The sequence below is a fragment of the Macrotis lagotis genome, chromosome 1 (genome assembly GCF_037893015.1).
Source record: "Macrotis lagotis isolate mMagLag1 chromosome 1, bilby.v1.9.chrom.fasta, whole genome shotgun sequence".
NCBI lineage: Eukaryota > Metazoa > Chordata > Mammalia > Peramelemorphia > Peramelidae > Macrotis > Macrotis lagotis.
The window spans coordinates 681,400,818-681,416,425 of NC_133658.1; the positions used below are offsets into that span (position 1 = coordinate 681,400,818).

Below are 15,608 nucleotides of genomic sequence, written 5' to 3' on the forward strand. Positions count from 1 at the left end.
ATAAAAATTTTGTATAAATAGCTAATTTTTTTTTCTCTTTTAAAAATATTTTTGGGTTGCAGACCCAGTAGTGGTAGGGCTAGATCAAAGACTATATACAATGTTATAGCTCTCTGGGAATAGTTGCAAATTGTTCCCCGGAATGGTTATATCATTTCACAACTCCACCAACATGCACTAGTGTCCTAATTTTCCCACATGCCCTCTAATACTTACCATTTTCCTTTTCTGTCATATTAGCTAATCTGATAATTATTGTTTTAATTTGAATTCCTCTAGTTAATAGTAATTTAAAAATTTTTTTCATATGACTATAGATAATTTCTTCATCTGAAAACAGTCCTTCATATCTATTGAGTATTAATCAATTGGGTTATATAGGGCAATGGGGTTTAAGTGACTTTCCCAAGGTCATATATCTAGTAAGTATCAAATGTCTGAGGCCACAGTTGAACTCTGGTCCTTCTGACTATCCACTAAATGGAGCAGTTGATAGAACACTGACCCTGGAGTCAGCTGTGTGACCTTGAACACCTCACTTAACCCTGATTGCCTCAAATCCAAGGCCATCTTCAGTCATCTTGATTCATATCTGACCACTGGACCCAGATGACTCTGGAGGAGACAGTGAGGTTGATGACTGCACCCTTCACTCAAATCCAATTCATGTGCTTGTTATGGTCTTTTTCAAGATTAAAGGACAAAAAAATGTTCAATTGGGGGGTGACTTAAATTCTTATAAATTTGATTCACTTCTCTCTATATTTTAGAAATGAGATCTTTATCAGAGAAACTTACTATAAAATTTATAGTTATGATTACTGTTTTCCTCCATCTTATTTTTCCTGTTTATCCTTCTTGCTTTTTTTTTCACTCTGAACCTCTTCAAAAGTATTTTGCTTCTGATCTCTTCCCTACCCCAAGCCACTGACCCTTCTATCAGGTACCCAATCTATTATCCCTTTCCCTTCCTATTTCCTTGCAGGGTAAGATAGATTTCTATATTCAGATATGTATGTATATTATTCACTCTCTTGAGCCAATTCTGATGAGAATAAGGTTCAAATGTTGTCTGCCATTCTTTTGTACTTCTTTTACATGAGATAATTTAGATGAATAATTTACCATATTCTGCCTCTTCTTCTTCCTTTTCCCAGTGAATCCCTCTTTTTACTCCTTAATTTTGACATTTTTAATATGTCATTCCATCATTCACACCATGCTCTTTGTCTATGCACTTTCTAACTGCCCTAATAATGGGCACTATACCATGCACTCTAATCCTTTGATGTAGAAGGGGCAAAATTTTGTGTTATCCTGACTATCATTCCATGATATATATCTGAATTGTTCCTTTCTGGATGCTTGCAATATTATTGATTTTGGGCTTTCTTTCAGGGGATGATCATTGGATTTTTTTTCCATTTCTATTTTACTCTCCAGTTTTAGGATATCAGTCTATTTTTCCTTGAATTTCTTGAAATATGATGGATTCTTTTTTTGACTTTGAGGTAGTTCAATGCTTTTTCCATGAAATATTTCATATTTTCTCCATTTTTATTCTTTTTATTTAATTTTATTGTGTTTTGATTTCTCAAAAAGTTATTAACTTCCACTTGCCCAATTCTATTTTTAAGGAAATATTTTATTCAATAAGTTTTTTGTGTATCCTTTTTTTCCATTTGGCCAATTGTGCTTTTTAAAAGAATTTTACTTCAGAGAATTTTTGTGTCTTTTTTAAAAAAAGCATTTATTCTATTCTATTCTGTTTTATAAGGTGTTATTTTCTTCCATATTTTTGTACTGCTTTTATCCTCTCCCTATTTTTTCTACCCCTCTTTTTGATTTCTAAAGCCCTTTTTGAACTCTCCCAGGAATTATTTTGGGAGGAGGGTGGACCTGAGATCATATAATTCTTTGAAGCATTACATGTGGCTGTTTTGATTTTCTCTTCTTCTGAGTTTCTGTTTCGATCCTCCCTGTACCCATAGTAACTTTTTATGCTCATCTTCTTTCTTTATTGTTTGTTCATTTTTCCAGCCTATTTCTTGGGTTTTAACTTTATGTTAAAATTGGGTTCTGCTGCTGGGGTATAGGGGACACCGCGCTGGGTTTCATGGTTTTCACATTGCTCTTTACAATACTGGTCCATTGTAGGCTAAGAGCTCTGGAAGCCACAGCTATAATTTTGGTCATCCCAAGGCTTGCTATTGGTTTGAATCAGACATGGCCCACTCCTGGCTGCCTAGCATAGGGGTCCAGGATGTTGCTTCCCACTTTCACTAGGGTTAGGAACCTCATTTCTGGTTTGAGCCAGGCCACGAGACTTCACTGTTGAGCCAATTAAGTCTTTTTGTTTTGTTTTATTTTTTGTATTTTTTTCAAGGCAATGGGGTTAAGTGACTTGCCCAAGGTCACACAGCTAGGTAATTATTAAGTATCTGAGGCTGGATTTGAACTCAGGTCCTTCTAGTTCCAGGACTAGTGCTCTATCCACTGGTTTACCTAGCTGCCCCTAAACCAATTAAGTCATTTTTTTTTTAGTTTTTGCAAGGCAATGTGGTTAAGTGACTTACCCAAGGCCACACAGCTATGTAATTATTAAGTTATCTGAGACCGGATTTGCACTCAGGTACTCCTGACTCCAGAGCTAGTGCGCTATCCACTGTGCCACCTAGCCGCCCCAAACCAATTAAGTATTAATTCAGTACCTGAATAAGTATTAGTAAGTACCTTTTAAGGAAAGAAATACTTATCTTGCACGTTGTCTAATGGGGTTTAAGATATTGCTCCCCAGTATCTCAAATTCAGTGTACCCTAAGAAGAACTTTTGTTTTTCCTTAATCTCTTGTTTTCACCAGTATTCCCTCTTCTTGTCCAGATCATCCAGTTTGACTACTGATAATGCCTTCAAATTGTTCTATTCCAGTTCTTGCCATTGAAATCCAGCTCCTACAGAGCTACCAGAGTGTTTTCTCTATAGTGCAAATCTGACCCTTACTCAATAAACTCCAGAAGCCACCTGTTAACATAGACGGTTAAACATAAATTCATTCAAGCTCTTTATAGACTGACCACTTTTTGTCTTAGTCTCATCAATCGTTCTCCTCCATGAATACTCTGCGATCCAGGCTTGCAGGCCTATGTCATGTTCTTTGCCATTCCATCGATGATTTCCATTCTTTTTTACTGGCTGTTTCCCATTGATAGAATGCTTAGAATTCTTCACTTTTAAAACAGGTCAAATGCCACATCTAGAAGAAATATTTCCTAATTTTCCCCTAGCTACTATTGACTTTTCCTATAAGATTATCTTTTATCTACTTTATTTTTTACCTTTTGGGTGCTTTTTAGTATATGGTAAATACCTTTTTCCTGTTAGAATCAAGTTCTTTGAAAGCAGAGATTGATTTAATGCCCACACCCCCTTTTCATATCCCAGACTTAACACAGTGATTGGAACATAATAAATCTTTAAGGAACACTTGTGTCATGATTCATTGTCCTCTGAACAGGAGTTATACCATCCAGTTTCCATGTACCTATTCTAGAATAAACCCAAAATTTGCGTAAGATTGAATAACGATCAAGAAATCCAATGAGAAACTATTGTCTATTTTAAGTGACATCCTCTACCTCAGAATTGTATAAAAAAGTCAGACCACAGGAAAGAGGAGAGACTCTCTTCATTTCTCCCTCCTCAGCAAAGCCACTGGTAAAACAGAAGGCATGTAGCCTCCTGGGATAATTCACTCTACTTTAGGCACACTGCATGGGTGCTTGTTTTAATTTGGATATCTGAATAATTTAGTCCATTGAAGGTCCGACATAATTTTGAAAATCTGAATAAACCCTACAGACAAATGGATATTTAATGGAATAGTGGATTTCCATATCTCTAATGAAAAGACCCAGAGTTGGATAGGATCTTTGAAATGTAAACACAAAAATCAAGAGAAATTCAACAAGGTAAATTAATTTTAAAAAAAATTATTCATTCATTTATTATTTTTCTCCTTATGCATATGTATATTGTTATGTTACAAAATTTCCTTCCATCCTCTCTTCTCACAGAAATGAAGTTAGGTTAGCATTATAGATGGATATTTTTGATAAACATGTATACAGAATAGATAATTTTCAGTATGAGGAATTAGGATTAAGGAAAAGAGTTAACATAAGAGATAATTTTTATAAAGTATTCATCACATTCTGAAGAGTTGTGGTTTTTTGTGTTTTGTTTCTCTTCCTCTGGATGGGGACAACATTGTCCTTAGCCAGTTGTCCTAGCTCTTTGAACTGCTAAGAGGAGCTGCTTACATCAAGGTTGATCAATTTATAATGTTCCTATTAATTATATACAATGTTCTCTTGGTTCTGCTCCCTTCACTCAGCATCAGTTCCTGTAATTCATTCCATGCTTCTCTAGAGTCCAACCATTTGTGATTTCTCATACAACAATACCGTTAATATACCATAACTTGTTCAGCCATTCCCTAATTGATGGGCATTCCCTCAATTTCCAATTCTTTGCCTCTACAAAAAGAGGTGCTAGGAATGTTTTAAAATATGTGGGACTTTTCCTTTAATTTCTTCTAAATATAGACCTAGAATTGGAATTGCTTGGTCAAAGGGTATGAAAAGTTTCCTTTATTGCTTTATTGCTCTTTGGGCTCAGTTCCATATTGCTCTCCGGAAAGGTTGGATCCATTCACAACTCCAGCAGTAATGCATCTCAATGTCCTAATCTTCCCACAAACTCTCCAACATTGATCATTTTTCCTTTTTCTCATCTTGCTTTCTCTAATCAATGATATGGAACATTTTTTCATATGATTATGTATAGCTTTAATTTCTTCATTTAAAAACTGCCTATTCAGGGGCAGCTAGGTGGCGCAGTGGATAAAGCACCGGCCTTGGAGTCAGGAGTACCTGGGTTCAAATCTTGTCTCAGACACTTGATAATTACCTAGCTGTGTGGCCTTGGGCAAGCCACTTAATCCCATTTGCCTTGCAAAAAACCCTTTAAAAATAAATAAATAAATAAAAACTGTCTATTCATATCCTTAGTCTATTTATCAATTGAGGAATAACTTATAACCTTATAAATTCGATGCAATTCTCTCAATATTTTAGAAAGAGACCTTTATCATAACTCCTAGTTGTGAAGATTGTTTCCCAGCTTTTTCTGCTTTCCTTCTAATTTTGATAGAATTGATTTTATTAGTGTAAAACCTTTTAATTTAAAATCATTCATTTTGCAGTTTAGAATGTGCTCTAATTCTTGTTTGGTCATAAATTTATTCCCTTTTCATAGATCTGATAGAGCATTTCTTGGTCTATTAATTTATTTGTGGTATCATTCTTTTTTTAAGGTTTTTGCAAGGCAAATGGGGTTAAGTGGCTTCCCCAAGGCCACACAGCTAGGTAATTATCAAGTGTCTGAGGCTGGATTTGAACTCAGGTACTCCTGACTCCAGGGCCGGTGCTCTATTCACTGCGCCACCTAGCCACCCCAGGTACCATTCTTTATGTCTAAATTCTGTACCCATTTTGACCTTGTTTTGGTTTAGGGTGTGAGAGGTAGATCTTTGCCTAGTTTTTGCCATACAATTTTTCAGTTTTCCCATCAATTTTGTCAAATAGTGAGTTCTTATCCTATAAATTGATGTCTTGGGGTTTGTCAAACAGTAGATTGCTGTAGTCATTTACTGTGGTTTCTTTCAAAACTGTTCTAACTTACTGATCCATTACTCTATTTCAGTTTTCAGGCAGTTTTGACTGCTGCTTTATAGAATGGTTTTTAGATCTGATAGGGCTAGGCTACCTTCCTTTACATTTTTAAAAATCAGTTCCCTTGCTATTCATGCCCTTTTGTTGCTCCAGATGAATTTTGTTATTATTTCTTTCTAGTTTGGTAAAGTAGTTACTTGGTAGGTTGATGGGTATGGCACTGAATAAGTAATTTAGTTTGGGTAGAATTGTCATTTTTCTTATATTAGCTCATCCTAACTATGGGCATTTGACATTTTTCCAATTATTTAGATATGACTTTATTTGGGTGAGAAGTGCTTTATAATTGTGTTCCTACAGTTTCTGGGTTTGTCTTTGGAGGTAGGTCCCAAATATTTAACCTATGGTTATTTTAACTGGGATTTCTCTATCTCTTACTCTTGGACTTTGTTGTTCATATGGGTTTATTTTATATCCTGCTACTTTGCTTATTTGTTAATTGTTTCAAGGAGTTTTTTTTACATGATTTTCTCAGGTTCTCTAAGTTTACCATCATATCATCTGTAAAAAGTGAGAGTTTTGTTTCCTTATTGCCAATTCTGATCCTTTCAATTTCTTTTTCCTTTTCTTATTGCTATAGCTAGCATTTCTAAGAATATATTAAATAGTAATGGTGACAATGGGCATCCTTGTTTCACCTTTATTTTTTATTGGATAATTCTAATTTTATTCCCATTACATATAATATTCTCAATACATATAATAAATATAAAATTATTATTTTAAGGAAAACTCCATTTATTATTAAACTTTCTAGCATTTTTAATAGGGATGCATGTTGTATTTTATCAAAGGCTTTTTCATCATCTGTTGAGATAATCATATGATTTCTGTTGGGTTTGCTATTGTTATGTTTAATTATGTTGAGTGTTTTCCTAATGTTGAGCCATCCCTACCTACCAGGTATAGATCCTACCTGATCATGGTCTATTATCCTTGTAATAACTTGCTGGAGTCTCATTGATAAAATTTTACCTAAGATTTTTGCATCAATATTCATTAGGGAGATTGGTCTATAATTTTCTTTATTATGGTTCTTCCTGGTTTAGGTATCATACCATGTTGGTGTAATAAAAGCATTTTGGTAGAACTCCTTCCTCTCTTATTTTTTGTTCCTTAAATGTTTGGTACAATTTATTTGTAAATTCATCTGGACTGGAGACTTTTTTTAGGGAGTTTATTGAATAGTTTTTTTTTTCCTGAAATGGGGTTATTTAAGTAATTTATTTCCTCTTCTATTAATCTAGGCAGTTTGTATTTTTGTAAGTATTCATTCTTTTCACTCAGGTTATAACAATTTATTGGCATACAGTTTGGCAAAGTAGCTCTGAATTGTCTGTCTAATTTCCTCCTCATTGTGGTTAGTTCACCTTTTCATTTTTATACTGGTAATTTGGTTATCTTCTTTTTTTTCTTTTAATGAGATTAACCAAAGGTTTGTCTATTTTATTGGCTTTTTCATAAAGCCAACTCTTAGATTATTTATGAGATCAATGGTTTTCTTGCTTTCAATTTTATTAATCTCTCCCTTGATTTTAAGAGTTTCTAATTTGGTATTTAAGTGGGGATCTTTAATTTGTCCTTTTCCTAGCTTTTGTAGTTGCATACCCAATTCATTGATATCCTCTTTCTCTATTGTATTCATATAAGCATTTGGAGATATAAAGGTTCTCCTCAAAACTGCTTTGGCTGCATCCCATAAATTTAGATATGTTGTCTCATTATCATTTCCTTGGTTATAGTTATTGATTATTTCTATTATTTGCAGTTTGATCCACCCATTATTTAAGATAAAGTTATTTAATTTCCAATTAGTTCTTGTTTTATCTTTCCATGACACTTTATTACATTTTTATTGTATCATGGTCTGAGAAGTGTTTATTTATTATTTCTGCCTTTCTACATTTGATTATAAGGTTTTTGTGCCTTAGTACATGGTCAGTTTTGAGATAAGTGCCATGTACTGTCAATAAAAAGGTATATTATTTTCTATTTCCATTAAATTTTTTTCAGAGGTCTATTTCTAAGTTTTCTAAAATTTCATTCAGCTTCTTAACTTTCTTCTTATTTTTTGTTTTTAGATTTATCTAGTTCTGAGAGAAGGAGATTGAGGTATCTCTCATTTTTAAAGTTTTGCTGTCTGTGTCTCCTTGTAATTCACTCAGCTTTTTCTCTAGGAACTTCTCTAGTATTTTTCTCTAGGAATCCAAATTACTGGTTGCATACAAATTTAATAATGATATAGCTTCATTACTAATGGTGCCTTTTAAGAAGACTTAGTATCCTTCTTATTTCTTTTTAATGAGATTGATTTTTGCTTTTATTTTATCTTAGGTTAGGATCACTACTCCTGATTTATTTTACTTCAGATGAGGTATAATATAGTTTGCTCTAACTGTTTACCTTTATCCTATGTATATGTCTCTGCTTCAAGTGTGTTTCTTGTAAGCATCATATGTTAGGATTCTGGTTTTTAATCCATTCTGCTATCCACTTCTCTTTTATAGGACATTTTATTCCATTTACAATTATAGTTAAGATTACTAATTCTGTATTTCCATCTAAGTTATCTTTCTTCATTTTTATTTTTCTCTTTCCTTTTATTCCTCCTCACCAAAATTTGGCTACCTTTCCCCTTTGACTTTTCTTTTAAAAATTTAACTTTCAGTTTATTTTCACCTTTGCCTTCCCTTTTATCAGTCCCCTCTTCCTTTATCTTTCCCATTCTCAATCCCCTGCTTCTGGTAGATTAGGGTAGATTTTTAAACTGAAGTGGGAATGTATCTTATTCCCTCTCTGGGCTAAATCTATTGAAATAATTTCTATTTATTCAGCATTCACATGCTCCCTTTTTTTCTCTATAAAATTATAAATCTTTGTGCCCCTTCCCTTGTGTTATTTACCACTCTAGCACTATTAATCAGGTATCATCAATCACTATTTGATTGTTTGATAAACTCATACTGTTATCAAGGTATCATCACAGATTATTTGCTTGTTTGCTTATTATGCTGTATTGTCTCAAATTACATCAAATTTATAATTTCTTATAATAACCACTTCTTACCTTAACCCCTTTTCAAGTACCTTTCAAGTATACAGAATCCTCATGAACCAAAGTATCATCCAAAACCATATCATTTCTTGAACTATTTGTGCACCTACCCCCCAGACCTATTTTCTCTCACATTTTACCCCTCCCCACCCCCCACCAAGAATCAGGGTATGGGTTAAGTCAAATCCTGATCTAATTAACTGCAAGAATCTTAAAGACCTCTTAAGTACTGGGAGGCTCTGGAGGTCTTACCTGAGAACTTTACAAGTAATTGTAAGTTAAAAGAGACACTGGGACCTTGCATTTTTGATGCCCTCATTAGACAAGGTGCTAAGCATGGTAGAATTAAAGTCAAAGGATAATGAGTCACTAAAGTTTAAAGTTAACACCCCTGCTTTTCTTAAGGGCTTTTTGTTTCAAACATAGTAGTTTCATCTTGGACCTCTTCAAGAGACAGAGATAATACCCAACTATATCTATACCATTTAATTCGATTCTCTTCAATTATATTCAACCCTTTAATTATCCCAAGAGAATAATGTTCTAAAGAATCAGAAGTGTTATATCTTCTCCTTTAGGGTTGTATACAATTTGATGGTCTTGACCACTATTTGTTTTGTTTTGTTTTTTCCCTTCCCCTTTTCATTTACCTTTTTCATATATGTATTTGTCATGTATTTGACAATTGACTTCTCTGTTAAATTCCAGTCTTTGTGTCAGGAAATTCTGGAAGTCCTCTATTTCTTTGAACATCTATCTCTTTCTCCTGACAGTATATTCTGATTTTGCATGGTAGTATATTCCGGGTTGTAATCATAGGTCCTTTGCTCTCCAATATATGTTATTATAGTTCTTCCTATCCTTTAATGTTGAGGATGATAGGTCCAGTGTGAGTCTGATTGTGTTTCCTTTGTATTTGAATTGTTTTCTTTTTGTTACTTGCAATATTCTTTCCTACATTTGAGAGTTCTGGAATTTTGCTATAACAACCCTTGCAGTTTTTATCCTAAGGTCTCTTTCTGGAGGGCTTATGTGGATTCTTTATGTGTTATCTAGTTTTCCCTTATAATTTCCTGCATGATATTTTCCAGGTTCTTTTTTTAATCTGGGCTTTCTGTTAGTATGATGATTTGTAGATTGTCTCTTTGGATCTATTTTCCAGGTGATTCATTTTCCCTAAAAAGTATGTTAATTTTCTTCAGTTTTTTTCAGCCTTTTTTATTTTGTCTGATGCAGTCTTGTAGATTCATTGGTGTCTATTTGTTCAATTCTAATTATTAGGATTTTATTTTCTTCAATTAGCTTTTCTATTTCCTTTTCCAGTTGGTTATTTTTACTTTTAATGGAGTTGATTTCCGTGGTCAATTTTTCATAATTTTCCTGCATGACTCTCATTTCTTTTTTACATTTTTCCTCTTCCTCACTTCTTTGGATTTTAAATTATTTCCTAAGCTCTTTGATGAGCTTTCGTATTTGAGTCCAATTTATAGACTATTTTGATACTTCCCCGTGAGAGATTTTTCACTGGTATCTTCTTCAGACACGACATTGCTATTACCTTTGTAGTGAGCACTCTTTTAGCTTTTCTGTTCATCTTTGTTGTTTTAAGCTCTGCTCCTAGGGTATAGGGAGTATAGATCCAAGCTTTTTTTTTTTTTAATGGAGTTGAAGTCTATTCCTGCCTTGTTGTTGGCCAAGATATTGCCTATGCAGTCCAGACCTTGCCTTTGCAGAGATTTATTTTTCCTCCTTTATGTCCAAGTTCTGACTTAGCAGTATTTTGTTCCTGTCTTTTTTCCGCGGTGTTCTCAGGATTCAGACTTCAGTTGGGGTTAGAATCCTTCCTGTTGCCTTGCTATCTAGCTGCCAGTACCTCTGCTGTGCACCTTGTTTTAACTGTGTCTAAAAGCCTCCCTCTGGCTTTCCTGCTCTCCTGCTCCTGGGCTTTTACTTCCCCCTTTCCTCCAAAGATACAGACCTTCACTGAACATCCTTCTGATGTCTACCATTGAAAACTTCTTTGAATCTCATCTTTTTTCTTGATGGGATCAGTAGTTTGTATGTCAGAGTAGAAGCTTCATTTATCTTTGGTAGGGGAAAAGTTTCAGGAGCATGTTGTTTTGATGCTGCCATCTTGGTTCAGCCCTGGAAGACTCAAGGTAAATAAATTTGAAAAATTGGGAAGAAATATGTAACATAATTTTAACATTTTCATTGAGAAAAGTAAGTATCCCTTCAAAGGATAGTGAAGGCATTTAAAAATAGAGGTCCTGGAGTAGATTTCACTTGTTCTTCTTACTTAAGGAGAAGAAAATAGGTAAAAAGAGGAAAAAATTAGTTTACAAAGGAAGAAAAAAGGGAGAGAGTTGGAACTTGCTATTTCTTGTAATTAGAGTAAGGGGAGTCTACAGTAAAAGAATGGGAGGGGAAGGACATTAGATTAAATTCATTCATCTGAAATGGATAAAGAAGGGTTGAATATACACATAAGCACAAAGAATTTGTTATAAAAATATAACACTCAACAAGTTAATAATGATCAGCACACACAATAGTTGATTCATCAATGTTTATTTATTGAGTGATACAAGCAGGAACATCACCACATCACCACAGATGGGAATATCTGGGGAGCTTGCCACAGAAATCAGGGTAAAACCTGTATTTCAATGAGTCCATGAGCATGGAAGGGGAAAATGCATCTTTATTTTCACTAATATTTAAATGAAATTTAGCATTTCCTTCAATTATTTAAAAATATTTAGAGGTGAAGTTTTCCAGAATGCCAAAAAAGTCTACACCACATACACAAAACAGTTTAAGATCCCCTGATCTAATACTGAGTCTTCTTCATGGCAGTGACTGACAATGGTAAGCATCGATTTCTCACTTTGATGCCTTTATTAGATCTTACTATAGTAATGATGGTATTTAGACAACTTGGTGTTGCTGTAGTGTTCAGAGCCCTAGACCTGAAGTTGGGAAGACCTGAACTCAAATTCTGATTACTTTCCTCATCTGTAGAATGGGGACTCTTACCTCCCAGGGATGTTGTGAGCATCAAATGATATCCTGGATGATAATAAGCATTGTATACACTTTAGCTCTTATATTTTTGTTAATTTTAATAATAATAATGATCAGAAGATTATCAAAATAAAGTCATCTCTATTATATCTTTCAAGGAATTTTATATAATTTTTACATATGCACAAGAAATACCTCATTGGAAGAGAGCTTTCAAAGCAGTGTTCTTCTATGCCACATCAAAGTTTTTATAGCCAGCAAACATAAGGACAGCGACATATGGCATTATATAAAAATTTCAGTTGTGTAACAGTAAAATGCGGTTTTAAGTCTGTCTCAGATACTCTCTTCAAGGATGCCCTCAATGCATCTGTAGATTGTTCTCATTAAAATTTTATGTGTTGGCCTATTTTTGGTAGTTATTGATACTCTCTTGGTTGCCTTAGGGTCTGCATTTTTTTGTATGGTTTTGGCATTTTTCCCCCCTTCTTCAGGTACCTTGAGAATTGATCTCCCAGAATTGCCTCTGAATTTTGTCATCTGAAGCATGGCTCTACCCATGTGCTTGGTCTCATCTAATAGCTTTTTCCAAGTTGTTGCTTTATTTGATTTAATCTGTGCTCCTTCAAGAAGCATTTGTGGGCCTGAGCTGGTGAAATCCATATGAAACTGTATACCTATCCTTTTTTAAAATTTCTAGATTGCTGAATTTTGTTACATTGGTTTATTGGTGATATTGGAAAAGAGGTGATAGGCATCGCATTTGCAGATTGGTGACAATGATAACTATAGGTGACATTTGAAGGGATGACTTAGATGACATCAGTGGATAGGTGACATGAGAGATTGCAGTTGGTAACAAACACCATTATGTTTGTAGATCAATCACATGGGTGATGATTGATGTCATGGTGGAATTTTGAGAGAGTTGTCACAAGTGGCATTGAGAGTTGTTTGAAATAGATGGGATTGACAAATTTTTTCTGTTTTCCTTATTTATTTTATTATTGTTTGTGTTTACCCCTCCCACAAAGTTGAGACAGTTAACCATTTTGTTTCATGTAGTTTTCACTTATGATTTCTTAAAATGTTGTTCTGGAAAGCCAGGTGTTTTTAACCCACTGTGATTCAAAAAGGGAAATCTGACAATGCCTTTAAACCCAAAACACTCTGATTTTCACTGGTTGGCTACCAATGCTCACATACTCATTTTTTGAGTCCTAACTGGCTCAGAGTGAATACAAATAACAGTTGTTTGTATTTTGGCCAGAAATTCTTGGAACTTCTTAAGCCCATTCTGATTGATTCTTTAATGAAGGCAAACTAGGTCATCTTTTGCCTCAATTCTTACCTAGCCTTTAATCATTGAATGGGTTTTGCCATTCTCAGGTGAATTGACACCTGTGAGAGACCTTAGTACAAGATCTCCCACTGCATCCAGGGCCATCTCCATTTATATTCATCTATATCTTCTTATTGGATAATTTTGGAGGAAAGAGTACGGCTGGTGACTTTGCACAGTCAAGCCTCACTTAAATACAGTTCTCAAGCCAAGACATCACATCACCCTCTTAAGGTCATTTGGTCATATTCCAGAACAAAGGACTAACAAAGGACTAACAAACAATAAAAATCTGTATCTATGTATAGATGTATATATCTGTGTGTATATGTACCATATGTATAGTTATGTTATTATAGAACATAAATGTATATACATATTTGTATATAATTGTGTGTATGTATATATAATGTATCTATGTATATATGATGCATGTATACATCATATCTATATATGCACGGGTTGTACATACATGTCGTGTGTAAAATGTGTATCGGTTTATATATATATATACATTCTGTATATATCATGTATAAGTATGTATATAATGAGTGTCTATGTCATTGTATACTATGCATGTGTATCTATATATGACATGTATGGCTATGCCAGCATACGTGTGATGTGTGTATATGTGTGTGTAGTAAGTATGTGTGTGTACTTAATATATTTATGCCAGACCTTTTCAGATATCTGATTTTATCCTCACAGGGAGATGAGGTAAGTACTTTCATAACCTCCATTTTACGGTTCTGAAGTAGGTGGAGGTTAAATGACTTGCCCAACATTCCATACTTAGGAAATATCTGAGACTTTTCTGACTTCAGACCCAGGATTCTGTCAACCTTGTACTTATGGATGACTTTTATTGACAGGCTTTCTCCATCCATGTTTTAGTCTTTCCTCTTACTAATTATATTGTGAAAGAAAGACAGGAACCAAATCTCAGATCATAGGATCATACACTTAGACATGAAAGGAAACTTGGGAACCATGAAATGCAGTGCATTTATTTTACAGATGATTAAATTGATCATATTAATTCCCATAATTTTCATTTTTGGAAGTTTATATTCCAAACTAGTGTTGCTCCTTATATTCCAAACCATATGATCTCATTGACAAAGGAATCAAATGATGGGTAACTGGGGTGCTTTTAATTAAGTTTGTCCATTCTCATCTTAAATTAATTTGCATTAGTTAAATATCTGTACAAAATTCCTGTATTCTATGTCAGTGTCCATTCCTCTACCCATTCCCCATATTTTAATATTTATGATTTGTTTAATTAGTCAGGAAACATTGTTAACTTCATGACATATCTTTTTAAAAATCCTACTACTTTTTTATTAATTTTAATCTGTCCTCTAATAAGTCAGTCTACATATAAATAATTGATTCAGGAATGGCTCCAACATCAAAAACAAGTCATTTTTGTTCATTAAAATACAGTCAAAGCACAATTTTAGTTTTATGATACAATGTTGTGTTTGCCACATTCAGTATCGCTAGTTTAAAAATGTTTGTGTGTGTGTGTGTGTGTGTATGTGGAATATAAACCTTTTATCTTTCTCATACATCACTACCAAACCATTTTCCAATACATTTTTGCCAATGTCATCTTTACATTAATGTCCAGAAAATTAAAATAAATATTGTATTAATAAAGAGATTTTTACTAAATAATTCACAGAAACTTTAGATATCTTCATCTTCTCTATAATAACTTTTGGCACATAGGTTGAAAATATTCCTATATTGGTCCTTTTTTTGCAAGTATTTATCCTGAGCAATGTAATATGAACTCACCAAATATCCTATGCCATCATTTCTTGTTCTGGCCACAAAATGATGTCAACTTCTTTATTGCCCATCTACACAAGACATGTGTGGCAGCCTTCCATTCATTTTCAGATTCTTTTTACTTTCTGATTTTTGAGTATCAAACCACTTATATTTAATATCTTACAATATTTAGGGGCTAGATTTTTTTTTGTTTTTTTTTTTAGGTTTTTTGCAAGGCAAATGGGGTTAAGTGGCTTGCAAATGGGGTTAAGTGGCTTGCCAAAGGCCACACAGCTAGGTAATTATTAAGTGTCTGAGACCAGATTTGAACCCAGGTACTCCTGACTCCAAGGCTGGCGCTTTATCCATTACGCCACCTAGCCACCCCTGGGGCTAGATTTTTTTTTTTTTTACAAAATTATTTTATTGCTCAAAGAAGAGTCAGAAGGCCAGCGTTACTGGATCACAGAGAACATGGAAGAAAGTAAGAAGCCTAGAAAGTTATTAAGGCACCAGGTTCTATTTGATCTTGATGTTTGTCCTTTTTTCTTGAAGAAGACCATGATATCAGGGAAGTAATAATACTGACAAGCAAGTGAACTGGAT

At 34.0% G+C, this 15,608-nt stretch overlaps 1 protein-coding gene across 3 annotated transcripts in view; it reads left to right on the plus strand.

The window, feature by feature from the left end:
- The window catches only part of ZNF385B (zinc finger protein 385B), a 483,339-nt gene that overhangs the window by 115,624 nt on the left and 352,107 nt on the right, over positions 1-15,608 (plus strand). The gene's annotated exons all lie outside the window — the stretch shown is intronic.